Raw genomic sequence first — 20,777 nt, forward strand, 5'->3', positions numbered from 1 at the left:
CGTGGCCGAGTGGTATGGTCACTGGCATACAGATATCCTGGACGAGGGTTCAAATCCCCGCTGGTCTGATATCATAGTCTTTGGGCGGTTCCGCCTAGGGCTCTGATCCCCACGTCGTTAAGAGAATCTAGACTTTAATGTATTAATATATATGGCTTATTTGAAATATGAAAGAAACACGTTTAAATGTGCAAAAATTTATCATTAATCGAATGCCAAGTCCCAAACCTACCAATTAGCTACGATGGTGAAGATGGGTTGATTTCAATTCTAAGTACAGAAAACCTGAATTTGACAGGTATATGTATAGAAGAATTGTCATTGACTTTTATCTTTCTTTGTGGCCGAGTGGTATGGTCACTGGCATACAGATATCCTGGACGAGGGTTCAAATCCCCGCTGGTCCGATATCATAGTCTTTGAGCGGTTCCGCCTGGGGATCTGATCCCCAGGTCGTTAAGAAAATCCAGACTTTAATGTATTAATATATATGGCTTATTTGAAATATGAAAAAAACACGTTTAAATGTGCAAAAATTTATCATTAATCGAATGCCAAGTCCCAAACCTACCAATTAGCTACGATGGTGAAGATGGGTTGATTTCAATTCTAAGTACAGAAAACCCGAATTTGACAGGTATATGTATAGAAGAATTGTCATTGACTTTTATCTTTCTTCGTGGCAGAGTGGTATGGTCACTGGCATACAGATATTCTGGAGGAGGGTTCAAATCCCCGCTGGTCTGATATCATAGTCATTGGGCGGTTCCGCCTGGGGCTATGATCCCCAGGTCATTAAGAGAATCTAGACTTTAATGTATTAATATAAATGGCCTATTTGAAATATGAAAGAAACACGTTTAAATGTGCAAAAATTTATCATTAATCGAATGCCAAGTCCCAAACCTACCAATTAGCTACGATATTGAAGATGGGTTGATTTCAATTCTAAGTACAGAAAACCTTAATTTGACAGGTATATGTATAGAAGAATTGTCATTGACTTTTATCTTTCTTCGTGGCAGAGTGGTATGGTCATTGGCATACAGATATCCTGGACGAGGGTTCAAATCCCCGCTGGTCCGATATCATAGTCTTTGGGCGGTTCCGCCTAGGGCTCTGATCCCCAGGTCGTTAAGAGAATCCAGACTTTAATGTATTAATATATATGGCTTATATGAAATATGAAAGAAACACGTTTAAATGTGCAAAAATTTATCATTAATCGAATGCCAAGTCCAGAACCTACCAATTAGCTACGATGGTGAAGATGGGTTAATTTCGCTTCTAAGTACAGAAAACCTGAATTTGACAGGTATATGTATAGAAGAATTGTCATTGACTTTTATCTTCCTTCATGGCCGAGTGGTATGGTCACTGGCATACAGATATCCTGGACGAGGGTTCTAATCCCTGCTGGTCCAATATCATATTCTTTGGGCGGTTCCGCCTGGGGCTCTGATCCCCAGGTCGTTAAGAGAATCCAGACTTTAATGTATTGATATATATGGCTTATATGATATATGAAAGAAACACGTTCAAATGTGCAAAAATTTATCATTAATCGAATGCCAAGTCCCAAACCTACCAATTAGCTACGATGGTGAAGAAGGGTTGATTTCACTTCTAAGTACAGAAAACCTGAATTTGACAGGTATATGTATAGAAGAATTGTCATTGACTTTTATCTTTCTTCGTGGCAGAGTGGTATGGTCATTGGCATACAGATATCCTGGACGAGGGTTCAAATCCCCGCTGGTCCGATATCATAGTCTTTGGGCGGTTCCGCCTGGGGCTCTGATCCCCAGGTCGTTAAGAGAATCCAGACTTTAATGTATTAATATATATGGCTTATTTGAAATATGAAAGAAACACGTTTAAATGTGCAAAAATTTATCATTAATCGAATGCCAAGTCCAGAACCTACCAATTAGCTACGATGGTGAAGATGGGTTAATTTCAATTCTAAGTACAAAAAACCTGAATTTGACAGGTATATGTATAGAAGAATTGTCATTGACTTTTATCTTTCTTCGTGGCAGAGTGGTATGGTCATTGGCATACAGATATCCTGGACGAGGGTTCAAATCCCCGCTGGTCCGATATCATAGTCTTTGGGCTGTACCGCCTGGGGCTCTGATCCCCAGGTCATTAAGAAAATCCAGACTTTAATGTATTAATATATATGGCTTATTTGAAATATGAAAGAAACACGTTTAAATGTGCAAAAATTTATCATTAATCGAATGCCAAGTCCTAAACCTACCAATTAGCTACGATGGTGAAGATGGGTTGATTTCAATTCTAAGTACAGAAAACCCGAATTTGACAGGTATATGTATAGAAGAATTGTCATTGACTTTTATCTTTCTTCGTGGCCTAGTGGTATGGTCGTTGGCCTACATATATCCTGGACGAGGGTTCAAATCCTCGCTGGTCCGTTATCATATTGTTTGGGCTGTTCCGCCTGGGGCTCTGATCCCCAGGTTAATAAGAGAATCCAGACTTTAATGAATTAATATATATGGCTTATTTGAAATATGAAAGAAACACATTTATATGTGCAAAAATTTATCATTAATCGAATGCCAAGTCCCAAAGCTACCAATTAGCTACGATGGTGAAGATGGGTTGATTTCAATTCTAAGTACAGAAATCCTGAATTTGACAGGTATATGTATAGTAGAATTGTCATTGACTTTTATCTTTCTTCAGGGTAGAGTGGTATGGTCATTGGCATACAGATATCCTGGACGAGGGTTCAAATCCCCGCTGGTCCGATATCATAGTCTTTGGGCGGTTCCGCCTGGGGCTCTGATCTCCAGGTCGTTAAGAGAATCCAGACTTTAATGTATTAATATATATGGCTTATTTGAAATATGAAAGAAACATGTTTAAATGTGCAAAAATTTATCATTAATCGAATGCCAAGTCCCAACGTACCAATTAGCTACGATGGTGAAGATGGGTTAATTTCAATTCTAAGTACAGAAAACCTGAATTTGACAAGTAAATGTATAGAAGAATTGTCATTGACTTTTATCTTTCTTCGTGGCCGAGTGGTATGGTCACTGGCATACATATATCCTGGACGAGGGTTCAAATCCCCGCTGGTCCGATATCATAGTCTTTGGGCGGTTCCGCCTGGGGCTCTGATCCTCAGGTCATTAAGAGAATCGAGACTTTATTGTATTAATATATATGGCTTATTTGAAATATGAAAAAAACACGTTTAAATGTGCTAAAATTTATCATTAATCGAATGCCAAGTCCCAAACCTACCAATTAGCTACGATGGTGAAGATGGGTTGATTTCAATTCTAAGTACAGAAAACCTGAATTTGACAGGTATATGTATTGAAGAATTGTCATTGACTCTTATCTTTCTTCGTGGCAGAGTGGTATGGTCATTGGCATACAGATATCCTGGACGAGGGTTCAAATCCCCTCTGTTCCGATATCATAGTCTTTGGGCGGTTCCGCCTGGGGCTCTGATCCCCAGGTCGTTAAGAGAATCCAGACTTTAATGTATTAATATATATGGCTTATTTGAAATATGAAAGAAACACGTTTAAATGTGCATAAATTTATCATTAATCGAATGCCAAGTCCAGAACCTACCAATTAGCTACGATGGTGAAGATGGGTTGATTTCAATTCTAAGTACAGAAAACCTGAATTTGACAGGTATATGTATAGAAGAATTGTCACTGACTTTTATCTTTCTTCGTGGCAGAGTGGTATGGTCACTGGCCTACATATATCCTGGACGAGGGTTCAAATCCCCGCTGGTCCGTTATCATAGTGTTTGGGTTGTTCCGCCTGGGGCTCTGATCCCAGGTTAATAAGAGAATCCAGACTTTAATGAATTAATATATATGGCTTATTTGAAATATGAAAGAAACACATTTATATGTGCAAAAATTTATCATTAATCGAATGCCAAGTCCCAAAGCTACCAATTAGCTACGATGGTGAAGATGGGTTGATTTCAATTCTAAGTACAGAAAACCTGAATTTGACAGGTATATGTATAGAAGAATTGTCATTGACTTTTATCTTTCTTCGGGGCAGAGTGGTATGGTCATTGGCATACAGATATCCTGGACGAGGGTTCAAATCCCCGCTGGTCCGATATCATAGTCTTTGGGCGGTTCCGCCTGGGGCTCTGATCTCCAGGTCGTTAAGAGAATCCAGACTTTAATGTATTAATATATATGGCTTATTTGAAATATGAAAGAAACATGTTTAAATGTGCAAAAATTTATCATTAATCGAATGCCAAGTCACAACGTACCAATTAGCTACGATGGTGAAGATGGGTTAATTTCAATTCTAAGTACAGAAAACCTGAATTTGACAAGTAAATGTATAGAAGAATTGTCATTGACTTTTATCTTTCTTCGTGGCCGAGTGGTATGGTCACTGGCATACATATATCCTGGACGAGGGTTCAAATCCCCGCTGGTCCGATATCATAGTCTTTGGGCGGTTCCGCCTGGGGCTCTGATCCTCAGGTCGTTAAGAGAATCCAGACTTTATTGTATTAATATATATGGCTTATTTGAAATATGAAAAAAACACGTTTAAATGTGCTAAAATTTATCATTAATCGAATGCCAAGTCCCAAACCTACCAATTAGCTACGATGGTGAAGATGGGTTGATTTAAATTCTAAGTACAGAAAACCTGAATTTGACAGGTATATGTATAGAAGAATTGTCATTGACTCTTATCTTTCTTCGTGGCAGAGTGGTATGGTCATTGGCATACAGATATCCTGGACGAGGGTTCAAATCCCCTCTGGTCCGATATCATAGTCTTTGGGCGGTTCCGCCTGGGGCTCTGATCCCCAGGTCGTTAAGAGAATCCAGACTTTAATGTATTAATATATATGGCTTATTTGAAATATGAAAGAAACACGTTTAAATGTGCAAAAATTTATCATTAATCGAATGCCAAGTCCAAACCTACCAATTAGCTACGATGGTGAAGATGGGTTGATTTCAATTCTAAGTACAGAAAACCTGAATTTGACAGGTATATGTATAGAAGAATTGTCATTGACTTTTATCTTTCTTGTGGCCTAGTGGTATGGTCACTGGCATACATATATCCTGGACGAGGGTTCAAATCCCCGCTGGTCCGATATCATAGTCTTTGGGCTGTTCCGCCTGGGGCTCTGATCCCCAGGTTTAAGAGAATCCAGACTTTAATGTATTAATATATATGGCTTATTTGAAATATGAAAGAAACACATTTAAATGTGCAAAAATTTATCATTAATCGAATGCCAAGTCCCAAAGCTACCAATTAGCTACGATGGTGAAGATGGGTTGATTTCAATTCTAAGTACAGAAAACCTGAATTTGACAGGTATATGTATAGAAGAATTGTCATTGACTTTTATCTTTCTTCGTGGCAGAGTGGTATGGTCATTGGCATACAGATATCCTGGACGAGGGTTCAAATCCCCGCTGGTCCGATATCATAGTCTTTGGGCGGTTCCGCCTGGGGCTCTGATCTCCAGGTCGTTAAGAGAATCCAGACTTTAATGTATTAATATATATGGCTTATTTGAAATATGAAAGAAACATGTTTAAATGTGCAAAAATTTATCATTAATCGAATGCCAAGTCCCATTGTACCAATTAGCTACGATGGTGAAGATGGGTTGATTTCAATTCTAAGTACAGAAAACCTGAATTTGACAGGTATATGTATAGAAGAATTGTCATTGACTTTTATCTTTCTTCGTGGCCGAGTGGTATGGTCATTGGCATACATATATCCTGGACGAGGGTTCAAATCCCCGCTGGTCCGATATCATAGTCTTTGGGCGGTTCCGCCTGGGGCTCTGATCCCCAGGTCGTTAAGAGAATCCAGACTTTAATGTATTAATATATATGGCTTATTTGAAATATGAAAGAAACACGTTTAAATGTGCAAAAATTTATCATTAATCGAATGCCAAGTCCAGAACCTACCAATTAGCTACGATGGTGAAGATGGGTTAATTTCAATTCTAAGTACAGAAAACCTGAATTTGACAGGTATATGTATAGAAGAATTGTCATTGACTTTTATCTTTCTTCGTGGCAGAGTGGTATGGTCATTGGCATACAGATATCCTGGACGAGGGTTCAAATCCCCGCTGGTCCGATATCATAGTCTTTGGGCTGTTCCGCCTGGGGCTCTGATCCCCAGGTCGTTAAGAGAATCCAGACTTTAATGTATTAATATATATGGCTTATTTGAAATATGAAAGAAACATGTTTAAATGTGCAAAAATTTATCATTAATCGAATGCCAAGTCCCAACGTACCAATTAGCTACGATGGTGAAGATGGGTTGATTTCAATTCTAAGTACAGAAAACCTGAATTTGACAGGTATATGTATAGAAGAATTGTCATTGACTTTTATCTTTCTTCGTGGCCGAGTGGTATGGTCACTGGCATACATATATCCTGGACGAGGGTTCAAATCCCCGCTGGTCCGATATCATAGTCTTTGGGCGGTTCCGCCTGGGGCTCTGATCCTCAGGTCGTTAAGAGAATCCAGACTTTAATGTATTAATATATATGGCTTATTTGAAATATGAAAGAAACACGTTTAAATGTGCAAAAATTTATCATTAATCGAATGCCAAGTCCCAAACCTACCAATTAGCTACGATGGTGAAGATGGGTTGATTTCAATTCTAAGTACAGAAAACCTGAATTTGACAGGTATATGTATAGAAGAATTGTCATTGACTTTTATCTTTCTTCGTGGCAGAGTGGTATGGTCATTGGCATACAGATATCCTGGACGAGGGTTCAAATCCCCGCTGGTCCGATATCATAGTCTTTGGGCGGTTCCGCCTGGGGCTCTGATCCCCAGGTCGTTAAGAGAATCCAGACTTTAATGTATTAATATATATGGCTTATTTGAAATATGAAAGAAACACGTTTAAATGTGCAAAAATTTATCATTAATCGAATGCCAAGTCCAAACCTACCAATTAGCTACGATGGTGAAGATGGGTTGATTTCAATTCTAAGTACAGAAAACCTGAATTTGACAGGTATATGTATAGAAGAATTGTCATTGACTTTTATCTTTCTTCGTGGCAGAGTGGTATGGTCACTGGCCTACATATATCCTGGACGAGGGTTCAAATCCCCGCTGGTCCGTTATCATAGTGTTTGGGCTGTTCCGCCTGGGGCTCTGATCCCCAGGTTAATAAGAGAATCCAGACTTTAATGAATTAATATATATGGCTTATTTGAAATATGAAAGAAACACATTTATATGTGCAAAAATTTATCATTAATCGAATGCCAAGTCCCAAAGCTACCAATTAGCTACGATGGTGAAGATGGGTTGATTTCAATTCTAAGTACAGAAAACCTGAATTTGACAGGTATATGTATAGAAGAATTGTCATTGACTTTTATCTTTCTTCGGGGCAGAGTGGTATGGTCATTGGCATACAGATATCCTGGACGAGGGTTCAAATCCCCGCTGGTCCGATATCATAGTCTTTGGGCGGTTCCGCCTGGGGCTCTGATCTCCAGGTCGTTAAGAGAATCCAGACTTTAATGTATTAATATATATGGCTTATTTGAAATATGAAAGAAACATGTTTAAATGTGCAAAAATTTATCATTAATCGAATGCCAAGTCCCAACGTACCAATTAGCTACGATGGTGAAGATGGGTTAATTTCAATTCTAAGTACAGAAAACCTGAATTTGACAAGTAAATGTATAGAAGAATTGTCATTGACTTTTATCTTTCTTCGTGGCCGAGTGGTATGGTCACTGGCATACATATATCCTGGACGAGGGTTCAAATCCCCGCTGGTCCGATATCATAGTCTTTGGGCGGTTCCGCCTGGGGCTCTGATCCTCAGGTCGTTAAGAGAATCCAGACTTTATTGTATTAATATATATGGCTTATTTGAAATATGAAAAAAACACGTTTAAATGTGCTAAAATTTATCATTAATCGAATGCCAAGTCCCAAACCTACCAATTAGCTACGATGGTGAAGATGGGTTGATTTCAATTCTAAGTACAGAAAACCTGAATTTGACAGGTATATGTATAGAAGAATTGTCATTGACTCTTATCTTTCTTCGTGGCAGAGTGGTATGGTCATTGGCATACAGATATCCTGGACGAGGGTTCAAATCCCCGCTGGTCCGATATCATAGTCTTTGGGCGGTTCCGCCTGGGGCTCTGATCCCCAGGTCGTTAAGAGAATCCAGACTTTAATGTATTAATATATATGGCTTATTTGAAATATGAAAGAAACACGTTTAAATGTGCAAAAATTTATCATTAATCGAATGCCAAGTCCAGAACCTACCAATTAGCTACGATGGTGAAGATGGGTTAATTTCAATTCTAAGTACAGAAAACCTGAATTTGACAGGTATATGTATAGAAGAATTGTCATTGACTTTTATCTTTCTTCGTGGCAGAGTGGTATGGTCATTGGCATACATATATCCTGGACGAGGGTTCAAATCCCCGCTGGTCCGATATCATAGTCTTTGGGCTGTTCCGCCTGGGGCTCTGATCCCCAGGTCGTTAAGAAAATCCAGACTTTAATGTATTAATATATATGGCTTATTTGAAATATGAAAGAAACACGTTTAAATGTGCAAAAATTTATCATTAATCGAATGCCAAGTCCTAAACCTACCAATTAGCTACGATGGTGAAGATGGGTTGATTTCAATTCTAAGTACAGAAAACCTGAATTTGACAGGTATATGTATAGAAGAATTGTCATTGACTTTTATCTTTCTTCGTGGCCTAGTGGTATGGTCACTGGCCTACATATATCCTGGACGAGGGTTCAAATCCCCGCTGGTCCGTTATCATAGTGTTTGGGCTGTTCCGCCTGGGGCTCTGATCCCCAGGTTAATAAGAGAATCCAGACTTTAATGAATTAATATATATGGCTTATTTGAAATATGAAAGAAACACATTTAAATGTGCAAAAATTTATCATTAATCGAATGCCAAGTCCCAAAGCTACCAATTAGCTACGATGGTGAAGATGGGTTGATTTCAATTCTAAGTACAGAAAACCTGAATTTGACAGGTATATGTATAGAAGAATTGTCATTGACTTTTATCTTTCTTCGGGCAGAGTGGTATGGTCATTGGCATACAGATATCCTGGACGAGGGTTCAAATCCCCGCTGGTCCGATATCATAGTCTTTGGGCGGTTCCGCCTGGGGCTCTGATCCCCAGGTCGTTAAGAGAATCCAGACTTTAATGTATTAATATATATGGCTTATTTGAAATATGAAAGAAACACGTTTAAATGTGCAAAAATTTATCATTAATCGAATGCCAAGTCCAAACCTACCAATTAGCTACGATGGTGAAGATGGGTTAATTTCAATTCTAAGTACAGAAAACCTGAATTTGACAGGTATATGTATAGAAGAATTGTCATTGACTTTTATCTTTCTTCGTGGCAGAGTGGTATGGTCACTGGCCTACATATATCCTGGACGAGGGTTCAAATCCCCGCTGGTCCGTTATCATAGTGTTTGGGCTGTTCCGCCTGGGGCTCTGATCCCCAGGTTCGTTAAGAGAATCCAGACTTTAATGAATTAATATATATGGCTTATTTGAAATATGAAAGAACACATTTAATGTGCAAAAATTTATCATTAATCGAATGCCAAGTCCCAAAGCTACCAATTAGCTACGATGGTGAAGATGGGTTGATTTCAATTCTAAGTACAGAAAACCTGAATTTGACAGGTATATGTATAGAAGAATTGTCATTGACTTTTATCTTTCTTCGGGCAGAGTGGTATGGTCATTGGCATACAGATATCCTGGACGAGGGTTCAAATCCCCGCTGGTCCGATATCATAGTCTTTGGGCGGTTCCGCCTGGGGCTCTGATCCTCCAGGTCGTTAAGAGAATCCAGACTTTAATGTATTAATATATATGGCTTATTTGAAATATGAAAGAAACATGTTTAAATGTGCAAAAATTTATCATTAATCGAATGCCAAGTCCACAACGTACCAATTAGCTACGATGGTGAAGATGGGTTAATTTCAATTCTAAGTACAGAAAACCTGAATTTGACAGGTATATGTATAGAAGAATTGTCATTGACTTTTATCTTTCTTCGTGGCCGAGTGGTATGGTCACTGGCATACATATATCCTGGACGAGGGTTCAAATCCCCGCTGGTCCGATATCATAGTCTTTGGGCGGTTCCGCCTGGGGCTCTGATCCTCAGGTCGTTAAGAGAATCCAGACTTTAATGTATTAATATATATGGCTTATTTGAAATATGAAAAAACACGTTTAAATGTGCAAAAATTTATCATTAATCGAATGCCAAGTCCCAAACCTACCAATTAGCTACGATGGTGAAGATGGGTTGATTTCAATTCTAAGTACAGAAAACCTGAATTTGACAGGTATATGTATAGAAGAATTGTCATTGACTTTTATCTTTCTTCGTGGCAGAGTGGTATGGTCATTGGCATACAGATATCCTGGACGAGGGTTCAAATCCCCGCTGGTCCGATATCATAGTCTTTGGGCGGTTCCGCCTGGGGCTCTGATCCCCAGGTCGTTAAGAGAATCCAGACTTTAATGTATTAATATATATGGCTTATTTGAAATATGAAAGAAACACGTTTAAATGTGCAAAAATTTATCATTAATCGAATGCCAAGTCCAGAACCTACCAATTAGCTACGATGGTGAAGATGGGTTAATTTCAATTCTAAGTACAGAAAACCTGAATTTGACAGGTATATGTATAGAAGAATTGTCATTGACTTTTATCTTTCTTCGTGGCAGAGTGGTATGGTCATTGGCATACATATATCCTGGACGAGGGTTCAAATCCCCGCTGGTCCGATATCATAGTCTTTGGGCTGTTCCGCCTGGGGCTCTGATCCCCAGGTCGTTAAGAAAATCCAGACTTTAATGTATTAATATATATGGCTTATTTGAAATATGAAAGAAACACGTTTAAATGTGCAAAAATTTATCATTAATCGAATGCCAAGTCCTAAACCTACCAATTAGCTACGATGGTGAAGATGGGTTGATTTCAATTCTAAGTACAGAAAACCGAATTTGACAGGTATATGTATAGAAGAATTGTCATTGACTTTTATCTTTCTTCGTGGCCTAGTGGTATGGTCACTGGCCTACATATATCCTGGACGAGGGTTCAAATCCCCGCTGGTCCGTTATCATAGTGTTTGGGCTGTTCCGCCTGGGGCTCTGATCCCCAGGTTAATAAGAGAATCCAGACTTTAATGAATTAATATATATGGCTTATTTGAAATATGAAAGAAACACATTTAAATGTGCAAAAATTTATCATTAATCGAATGCCAAGTCCCAAAGCTACCAATTAGCTACGATGGTGAAGATGGGTTGATTTCAATTCTAAGTACAGAAAACCTGAATTTGACAGGTATATGTATAGAAGAATTGTCATTGACTTTTATCTTTCTTCGTGGCAGAGTGGTATGGTCATTGGCATACAGATATCCTGGACGAGGGTTCAAATCCCCGCTGGTCCGATATCATAGTCTTTGGGCTGTTCCGCCTGGGGCTCTGATCCCCAGGTCGTTAAGAAATCCAGACTTTAATGTATTAATATATATGGCTTATTTGAAATATGAAAGAAACACGTTTAAATGTGCAAAAATTTATCATTAATCGAATGCCAAGTCCAAACCTACCAATTAGCTACGATGGTGAAGATGGGTTGATTTCAATTCTAAGTACAGAAAACCTGAATTTGACAGGTATATGTATAGAAGAATTGTCATTGACTTTTATCTTTCTTCGTGGCAGAGTGGTATGGTCACTGGCCTACATATATCCTGGACGAGGGTTCAAATCCCCGCTGGTCCGTTATCATAGTGTTTGGGCTGTTCCGCCTGGGGCTCTGATCCCCAGGTTAATAAGAGAATCCAGACTTTAATGAATTAATATATATGGCTTATTTGAAATATGAAAGAACACATTTATATGTGCAAAAATTTATCATTAATCGAATGCCAAGTCCCAAAGCTACCAATTAGCTACGATGGTGAAGATGGGTTGATTTCAATTCTAAGTACAGAAAACCTGAATTTGACAGGTATATGTATAGAAGAATTGTCATTGACTTTTATCTTTCTTCGGGCAGAGTGGTATGGTCATTGGCATACAGATATCCTGGACGAGGGTTCAAATCCCCGCTGGTCCGATATCATAGTCTTTGGGCGGTTCCGCCTGGGGCTCTGATCTCCAGGTCGTTAAGAGAATCCAGACTTTAATGTATTAATATATATGGCTTATTTGAAATATGAAAGAAACATGTTTAAATGTGCAAAAATTTATCATTAATCGAATGCCAAGTCCACAACGTACCAATTAGCTACGATGGTGAAGATGGGTTAATTTCAATTCTAAGTACAGAAAACCTGAATTTGACAAGTAAATGTATAGAAGAATTGTCATTGACTTTTATCTTTCTTCGTGGCCGAGTGGTATGGTCACTGGCATACATATATCCTGGACGAGGGTTCAAATCCCCGCTGGTCCGATATCATAGTCTTTGGGCGGTTCCGCCTGGGGCTCTGATCCTCAGGTCGTTAAGAGAATCCAGACTTTATTGTATTAATATATATGGCTTATTTGAAATATGAAAAAACACGTTTAAATGTGCTAAAATTTATCATTAATCGAATGCCAAGTCCCAAACCTACCAATTAGCTACGATGGTGAAGATGGGTTGATTTCAATTCTAAGTACAGAAAACCTGAATTTGACAGGTATATGTATAGAAGAATTGTCATTGACTCTTATCTTTCTTCGTGGCAGAGTGGTATGGTCATTGGCATACAGATATCCTGGACGAGGGTTCAAATCCCCTCTGGTCCGATATCATAGTCTTTGGGCGGTTCCGCCTGGGGCTCTGATCCCCAGGTCGTTAAGAGAATCCAGACTTTAATGTATTAATATATATGGCTTATTTGAAATATGAAAGAAACACGTTTAAATGTGCAAAAATTTATCATTAATCGAATGCCAAGTCCAAACCTACCAATTAGCTACGATGGTGAAGATGGGTTAATTTCAATTCTAAGTACAGAAAACCTGAATTTGACAGGTATATGTATAGAAGAATTGTCATTGACTTTTATCTTTCTTCGTGGCAGATTGGTATGGTCATTGGCATACAGATATCCTGGACGAGGGTTCAAATCCCCGCTGGTCCGATATCATAGTCTTTGGGCTGTTCCGCCTGGGGCTCTGATCCCCAGGTCGTTAAGAAAATCCAGACTTTAATGTATTAATATATATGGCTTATTTGAAATATGAAAGAAACACGTTTAAATGTGCAAAAATTTATCATTAATCGAATGCCAAGTCCTAAACCTACCAATTAGCTACGATGGTGAAGATGGGTTGATTTCAATTCTAAGTACAGAAAACCGAATTTGACAGGTATATGTATAGAAGAATTGTCATTGACTTTTATCTTTCTTCGTGGCCAGAGTGGTATGGTCACTGGCCTACATATATCCTGGACGAGGGTTCAAATCCCCGCTGGTCCGTTATCATAGTGTTTGGGCTGTTCCGCCTGGGGCTCTGATCCCCAGGTTAATAAGAGAATCCAGACTTTAATGAATTAATATATATGGCTTATTTGAAATATGAAAGAAACACATTTAAATGTGCAAAAATTTATCATTAATCGAATGCCAAGTCCCAAAGCTACCAATTAGCTACGATGGTGAAGATGGGTTGATTTCAATTCTAAGTACAGAAAACCTGAATTTGACAGGTATATGTATAGAAGAATTGTCATTGACTTTTATCTTTCTTCGGGGCAGAGTGGTATGGTCATTGGCATACAGATATCCTGGACGAGGGTTCAAATCCCCGCTGGTCCGATATCATAGTCTTTGGGCGGTTCCGCCTGGGGCTCTGATCCCCAGGTCGTTAAGAGAATCCAGACTTTAATGTATTAATATATATGGCTTATTTGAAATATGAAAGAAACACGTTTAAATGTGCAAAAATTTATCATTAATCGAATGCCAAGTCCAGAACCTACCAATTAGCTACGATGGTGAAGATGGGTTAATTTCAATTCTAAGTACAGAAAACCTGAATTTGACAGGTATATGTATAGAAGAATTGTCATTGACTTTTATCTTTCTTCGTGGCGAGTGGTATGGTCACTGGCATACATATATCCTGGACGAGGGTTCAAATCCCCGCTGGTCCGATATCATAGTCTTTGGGCGGTTCCGCCTGGGGCTCTGATCCCCAGGTCGTTAAGAGAATCCAGACTTTAATGTATTAATATATATGGCTTATTTGAAATATGAAAGAAACACGTTTAAATGTGCAAAAATTTATCATTAATCGAATGCCAAGTCCCAAACCTACCAATTAGCTACGATGGTGAAGATGGGTTGATTTCAATTCTAAGTACAGAAAACCTGAATTTGACAGGTATATGTATAGAAGAATTGTCATTGACTTTTATCTTTCTTCGTGGCAGAGTGGTATGGTCATTGGCATACAGATATCCTGGACGAGGGTTCAAATCCCCGCTGGTCCGATATCATAGTCTTTGGGCGGTTCCGCCTGGGGCTCTGATCCCCAGGTCGTTAAGAGAATCCAGACTTTAATGTATTAATATATATGGCTTATTTGAAATATGAAAGAAACACGTTTAAATGTGCAAAAATTTATCATTAATCGAATGCCAAGTCCAACTACCAATTAGCTACGATGGTGAAGATGGGTTAATTTCAATTCTAAGTACAGAAAACCTGAATTTGACAGGTATATGTATAGAAGAATTGTCATTGACTTTTATCTTTCTTCGTGGCGAGTGGTATGGTCATTGGCATACATATATCCTGGACGAGGGTTCAAATCCCCGCTGGTCCGATATCATAGTCTTTGGGCGGTTCCGCCTGGGGCTCTGATCCCCAGGTCGTTAAGAGAATCCAGACTTTAATGTATTAATATATATGGCTTATTTGAAATATGAAAGAAACACGTTTAAATGTGCAAAAATTTATCATTAATCGAATGCCAAGTCCAAACCTACCAATTAGCTACGATGGTGAAGATGGGTTGATTTCAATTCTAAGTACAGAAAACCTGAATTTGACAGGTATATGTATAGAAGAATTGTCATTGACTTTTATCTTTCTTCGTGGCAGAGTGGTATGGTCACTGGCCTACATATATCCTGGACGAGGGTTCAAATCCCCGCTGGTCCGTTATCATAGTGTTTGGGCTGTTCCGCCTGGGGCTCTGATCCCCAGGTTAATAAGAGAATCCAGACTTTAATGAATTAATATATATGGCTTATTTGAAATATGAAAGAAACACATTTAAATGTGCAAAAATTTATCATTAATCGAATGCCAAGTCCCAAAGCTACCAATTAGCTACGATGGTGAAGATGGGTTGATTTCAATTCTAAGTACAGAAAACCTGAATTTGACAGGTATATGTATAGAAGAATTGTCATTGACTTTTATCTTTCTTCGGGCAGAGTGGTATGGTCATTGGCATACAGATATCCTGGACGAGGGTTCAAATCCCCGCTGGTCCGATATCATAGTCTTTGGGCGGTTCCGCCTGGGGCTCTGATCTCCAGGTCGTTAAGAGAATCCAGACTTTAATGTATTAATATATATGGCTTATTTGAAATATGAAAGAAACATGTTTAAATGTGCAAAAATTTATCATTAATCGAATGCCAAGTCCCAACGTACCAATTAGCTACGATGGTGAAGATGGGTTAATTTCAATTCTAAGTACAGAAAACCTGAATTTGACAAGTAAATGTATAGAAGAATTGTCATTGACTTTTATCTTTCTTCGTGGCCGAGTGGTATGGTCACTGGCATACATATATCCTGGACGAGGGTTCAAATCCCCGCTGGTCCGATATCATAGTCTTTGGGCGGTTCCGCCTGGGGCTCTGATCCCCAGGTCGTTAAGAGAATCCAGACTTTAATGTATTAATATATATGGCTTATTTGAAATATGAAAAAACACGTTTAAATGTGCAAAAATTTATCATTAATCGAATGCCAAGTCCCAAACCTACCAATTAGCTACGATGGTGAAGATGGGTTGATTTCAATTCTAAGTACAGAAAACCTGAATTTGACAGGTATATGTATAGAAGAATTGTCATTGACTTTTATCTTTCTTCGTGGCAGAGTGGTATGGTCATTGGCATACAGATATCCTGGACGAGGGTTCAAATCCCCGCTGGTCCGATATCATAGTCTTTGGGCGGTTCCGCCTGGGGCTCTGATCCCCAGGTCGTTAAGAGAATCCAGACTTTAATGTATTAATATATATGGCTTATTTGAAATATGAAAGAAACACGTTTAAATGTGCAAAAATTTATCATTAATCGAATGCCAAGTCCAGAACCTACCAATTAGCTACGATGGTGAAGATGGGTTAATTTCAATTCTAAGTACAGAAAACCTGAATTTGACAGGTATATGTATAGAAGAATTGTCATTGACTTTTATCTTTCTTCGTGGCAGAGTGGTATGGTCATTGGCATACATATATCCTGGACGAGGGTTCAAATCCCCGCTGGTCCGATATCATAGTCTTTGGGCTGTTCCGCCTGGGGCTCTGATCCCCAGGTCGTTAAGAGAATCCAGACTTTAATGTATTAATATATATGGCTTATTTGAAATATGAAAGAAACACGTTTAAATGTGCAAAAATTTATCATTAATCGAATGCCAAGTCCAAACCTACCAATTAGCTACGATGGTGAAGATGGGTTGATTTCAATTCTAAGTACAGAAAACCTGAATTTGACAGGTATATGTATAGAAGAATTGTCATTGACTTTTATCTTTCTTCGTGGCAGAGTGGTATGGTCACTGGCCTACATATATCCTGGACGAGGGTTCAAATCCCCGCTGGTCCGTTATCATAGTGTTTGGGCTGTTCCGCCTGGGGCTCTGATCCCCAGGTTAATAAGAGAATCCAGACTTTAATGAATTAATATATATGGCTTATTTGAAATATGAAAGAAACACATTTGAATGTGCAAAAATTTATCATTAATCGAATGCCAAGTCCCAAAGCTACCAATTAGCTACGATGGTGAAGATGGGTTGATTTCAATTCCAAGTACAGAAAACCTGAATTTGACAGGTATATGTATAGAAGAATTGTCATTGACTTTTATCTTTCTTCGGGGCAGAGTGGTATGGTCATTGGCATACAGATATCCTGGACGAGGGTTCAAATCCCCGCTGGTCCGATATCATAGTCTTTGGGCGGTCCCGCCTGGGGCTCTGATCTCCAGGTCGTTAAGAGAATCCAGACTTTAATGTATTAATATATATGGCTTATTTGAAATATGAAAGAAACATGTTTAAATGTGCAAAAATTTATCATTAATCGAATGCCAAGTCCCAACGTACCAATTAGCTACGATGGTGAAGATGGGTTAATTTCAATTCTAAGTACAGAAAACCTGAATTTGACAAGTAAATGTATAGAAGAATTGTCATTGACTTTTATCTTTCTTCGTGGCCGAGTGGTATGGTCACTGGCATACATATATCCTGGACGAGGGTTCAAATCCCCGCTGGTCCGATATCATAGTCTTTGGGCGGTTCCGCCTGGGGCTCTGATCCCCAGGTCGTTAAGAGAATCCAGACTTTATTGTATTAATATATATGGCTTATTTGAAATATGAAAAAAACACGTTTAAATGTGCTAAAATTTATCATTAATCGAATGCCAAGTCCCAAACCTACCAATTAGCTACGATGGTGAAGATGGGTTGATTCCAATTCTAAGTACAGAAAACCTGAATTTGACAGGTATATGTATAGAAGAATTTTCATTGACTTTTATCTTTCTTCGTGGCAGAGTGGTATGGTCACTGGCATACAGATATCCTGGACGAGGGTTCAAATCCCCGCTGGTCCGATATCATAGTCTTTGGGCGGTTCCGCCTGTGGCTATTATCCCCAGGTCGTTAAGAGAATCCAGACTTTAATGTATTAATATATATGGCTTATTTGAAATAAGAAAGAAACACGTTTAAATGTGCAAAAATTTATCATTAATCGAATGCCAAGTCCCAAACCTACCAATTAGCTACGATGGTGAAGATGGGTTGATTTCAATTCTAAGTACAGAAAACCTGAATTTGACAGGTATATGTATAGAAGAATTGTCATTGACTTTTATCTTTCTTCGTGGCCGAGTGGTATGGTCACTGGCATATTGATATCCTGGACGAGGGTTCAAATCCCCGCTGGTCCGATAACATAGTCTTTGGGCGGTTCCGTCCTGGGCTCTGATCCCCAGGTCGTTAAGAGAATCCAGACTTTAATGTGTTGATATATATGGCTTATTTGAAATACATATATATATATATATATATACATATATATATATATATATATATATATATATATATATATATATATATATATATATATATATATATATATATATATATATACATATATATATGTATGTATATATATATATATATATATATATATATATATATATATATATATATATATATATATATATATATATATATATATATATATATATATATATATATATCTATATATATGTATGTATATATATATATATATATATATATATATATATATATATATACATATATATATAGATATATATGTATATATATATATATATATATATATATATATATATATATATATATATATATATTTATATATATATATATATATACATATATATATATTTATATATATATATATATATATATATATATATATATATATATATATATTTATATATATATATATATATATATATATATATATATATATATATATATATATATATATATATATATATATATATATATATATGTATATATATATATATATATATATATATATATATATATATATATATATATATATATATATATATATATATATATATATATATTCTCCTTCTATGGTAATTGACTCATAGAGCATCGGTTAAATTTCGGCAGTCATCTTTCTCTTGAGCTTTTAATTCAATACATCTTCATTCATCATCTACTACTTTGCGCTTCATGGTCCTCAGACAAGTAATCTTGGGCCTTCTAACTCTTTTAGTGCCTTCTGAAGCCGAAATTAACGTTTGGTGAACTAATCTCCCTCGGGGAGTGCGAATAGCATGCCAAAACCATGTCCATCTACCCCTCATCACGATCTCATCACTATATAACATTTTAGTAATATCTCGTATAGTTTCATTTCTAATCCTGTCCTGCCTTTAACTATATATCCTTTTGAGGGTTTTGTTCTCAAATATACGAAATCTCAAGGGAGATTTTTCCATTTTCATACCATGAATCTTGTCCATAGAGTAACCCAATCTCACTAAACTGATATATAGTCGGATATTTATATGTATTTTCAGGCGATATGATTCCAAAAGTTTACTTAACCTAGCTATTGTCTGATTTGTTTTTTCAATCTTTCACTAAACTCAAAGTTTACAGACTGTATTGGAGATCGTAGTGCCTAAATACTGAAATGATTATATCTCATCAATCCTTTCTCCTTCCAATGAAATTTCAACTTCCATTACCTTCTCCGTCCTCACCATTTCTGTCTTTCATTATTTGTCTTCAGCCCAACCTTGTTTGATATTTCATGTATTCTTGTAAGAAAGCATTGCAAATCCTGTTTTCCCCTGGGAAACTTATTTCATATGCCTCTGTAATTGTTGTATCTGTCATGTCTCCCTTTTTTTTTTTTTTGCTATTTTCACCAACACTCGTAACTCCCATTCATCAGATATTGCCTCTTTATGACACATTCTATAATATAATCTTATAAGTATTCTGGGAGTCACTTCATTTTCAGCCAATATCTGCTCGGCAGTTTTTCCATCGTATATAGTGGCTTCCATGTCTTTATTTTTTTTTAGGATAGCTTCCACTTCAAATGCACTGAATTCATTCATGAGTAAATCAATGTCTTCATCAGCTTCAGGTATATCAATCAAATTATTCACTTTGTATCTACTATTCATAACCTTAGTAAAGTGTTGCATCTAATGTTGTCTTTCTTCATCTTCTGCTGCTATAATAGAGCCATTTCTCTTTTTGATGGGTATATGCTTCTTCTTTGCCACAGTCGAGATTTCATTACTAATTCTATGAGCAATTCTTACACCAGAGTCAGTTCCTGAATTCATATCTTCGTCAGCCTCATCTGCTTTACTGTCTAAATAGTCTATCCAGTCATTTTTGCTTTTCTTTTGACCTCAATATCAGTACTAGAATAGTTATTATGCTCTACCTTGTAATTTACATCGCTTCCTTGAAACTTACAACAATCAATTTCGGTTTTTTTTCTTATCTTTATAGTATCCCAAATATCATTTCATATGCATGGTTTTCTCCTTGTAACTGCTTGTCAGTAGACTTCATTACGATCTGACTGATATATATTCTTAACCCTTGACAGGTAAACGTGTAGCGTATACGCAACCACCTATATGCGCAAAACCACTTTTTCACTTCTGCGCCGCTTGGGTTCGGCTTCTGAGCGGAAATTTACCCTGCACCGGTTAGTTAGACCAGAGACACAGCCAAAGGAACAACTGCCATTGTCATCTCTCTCGCCGTTTTTTTTTTTTTTTAAATCGCCTTTTTTCTTTTTTCCTGGTAGTGCATACGCTACACGTTTACCT

At 37.5% G+C, this 20,777-nt stretch overlaps 1 pseudogene; it reads left to right on the forward strand.

Moving 5' to 3' along the window:
- The window catches only part of LOC137619440 (uncharacterized), a 126,555-nt pseudogene that overhangs the window by 100,331 nt on the left and 5,447 nt on the right, over positions 1-20,777 (forward strand).

Source organism: Palaemon carinicauda, chromosome 26 (assembly GCF_036898095.1).
Source record: "Palaemon carinicauda isolate YSFRI2023 chromosome 26, ASM3689809v2, whole genome shotgun sequence".
NCBI classification, from domain to species: domain Eukaryota; kingdom Metazoa; phylum Arthropoda; class Malacostraca; order Decapoda; family Palaemonidae; genus Palaemon; species Palaemon carinicauda.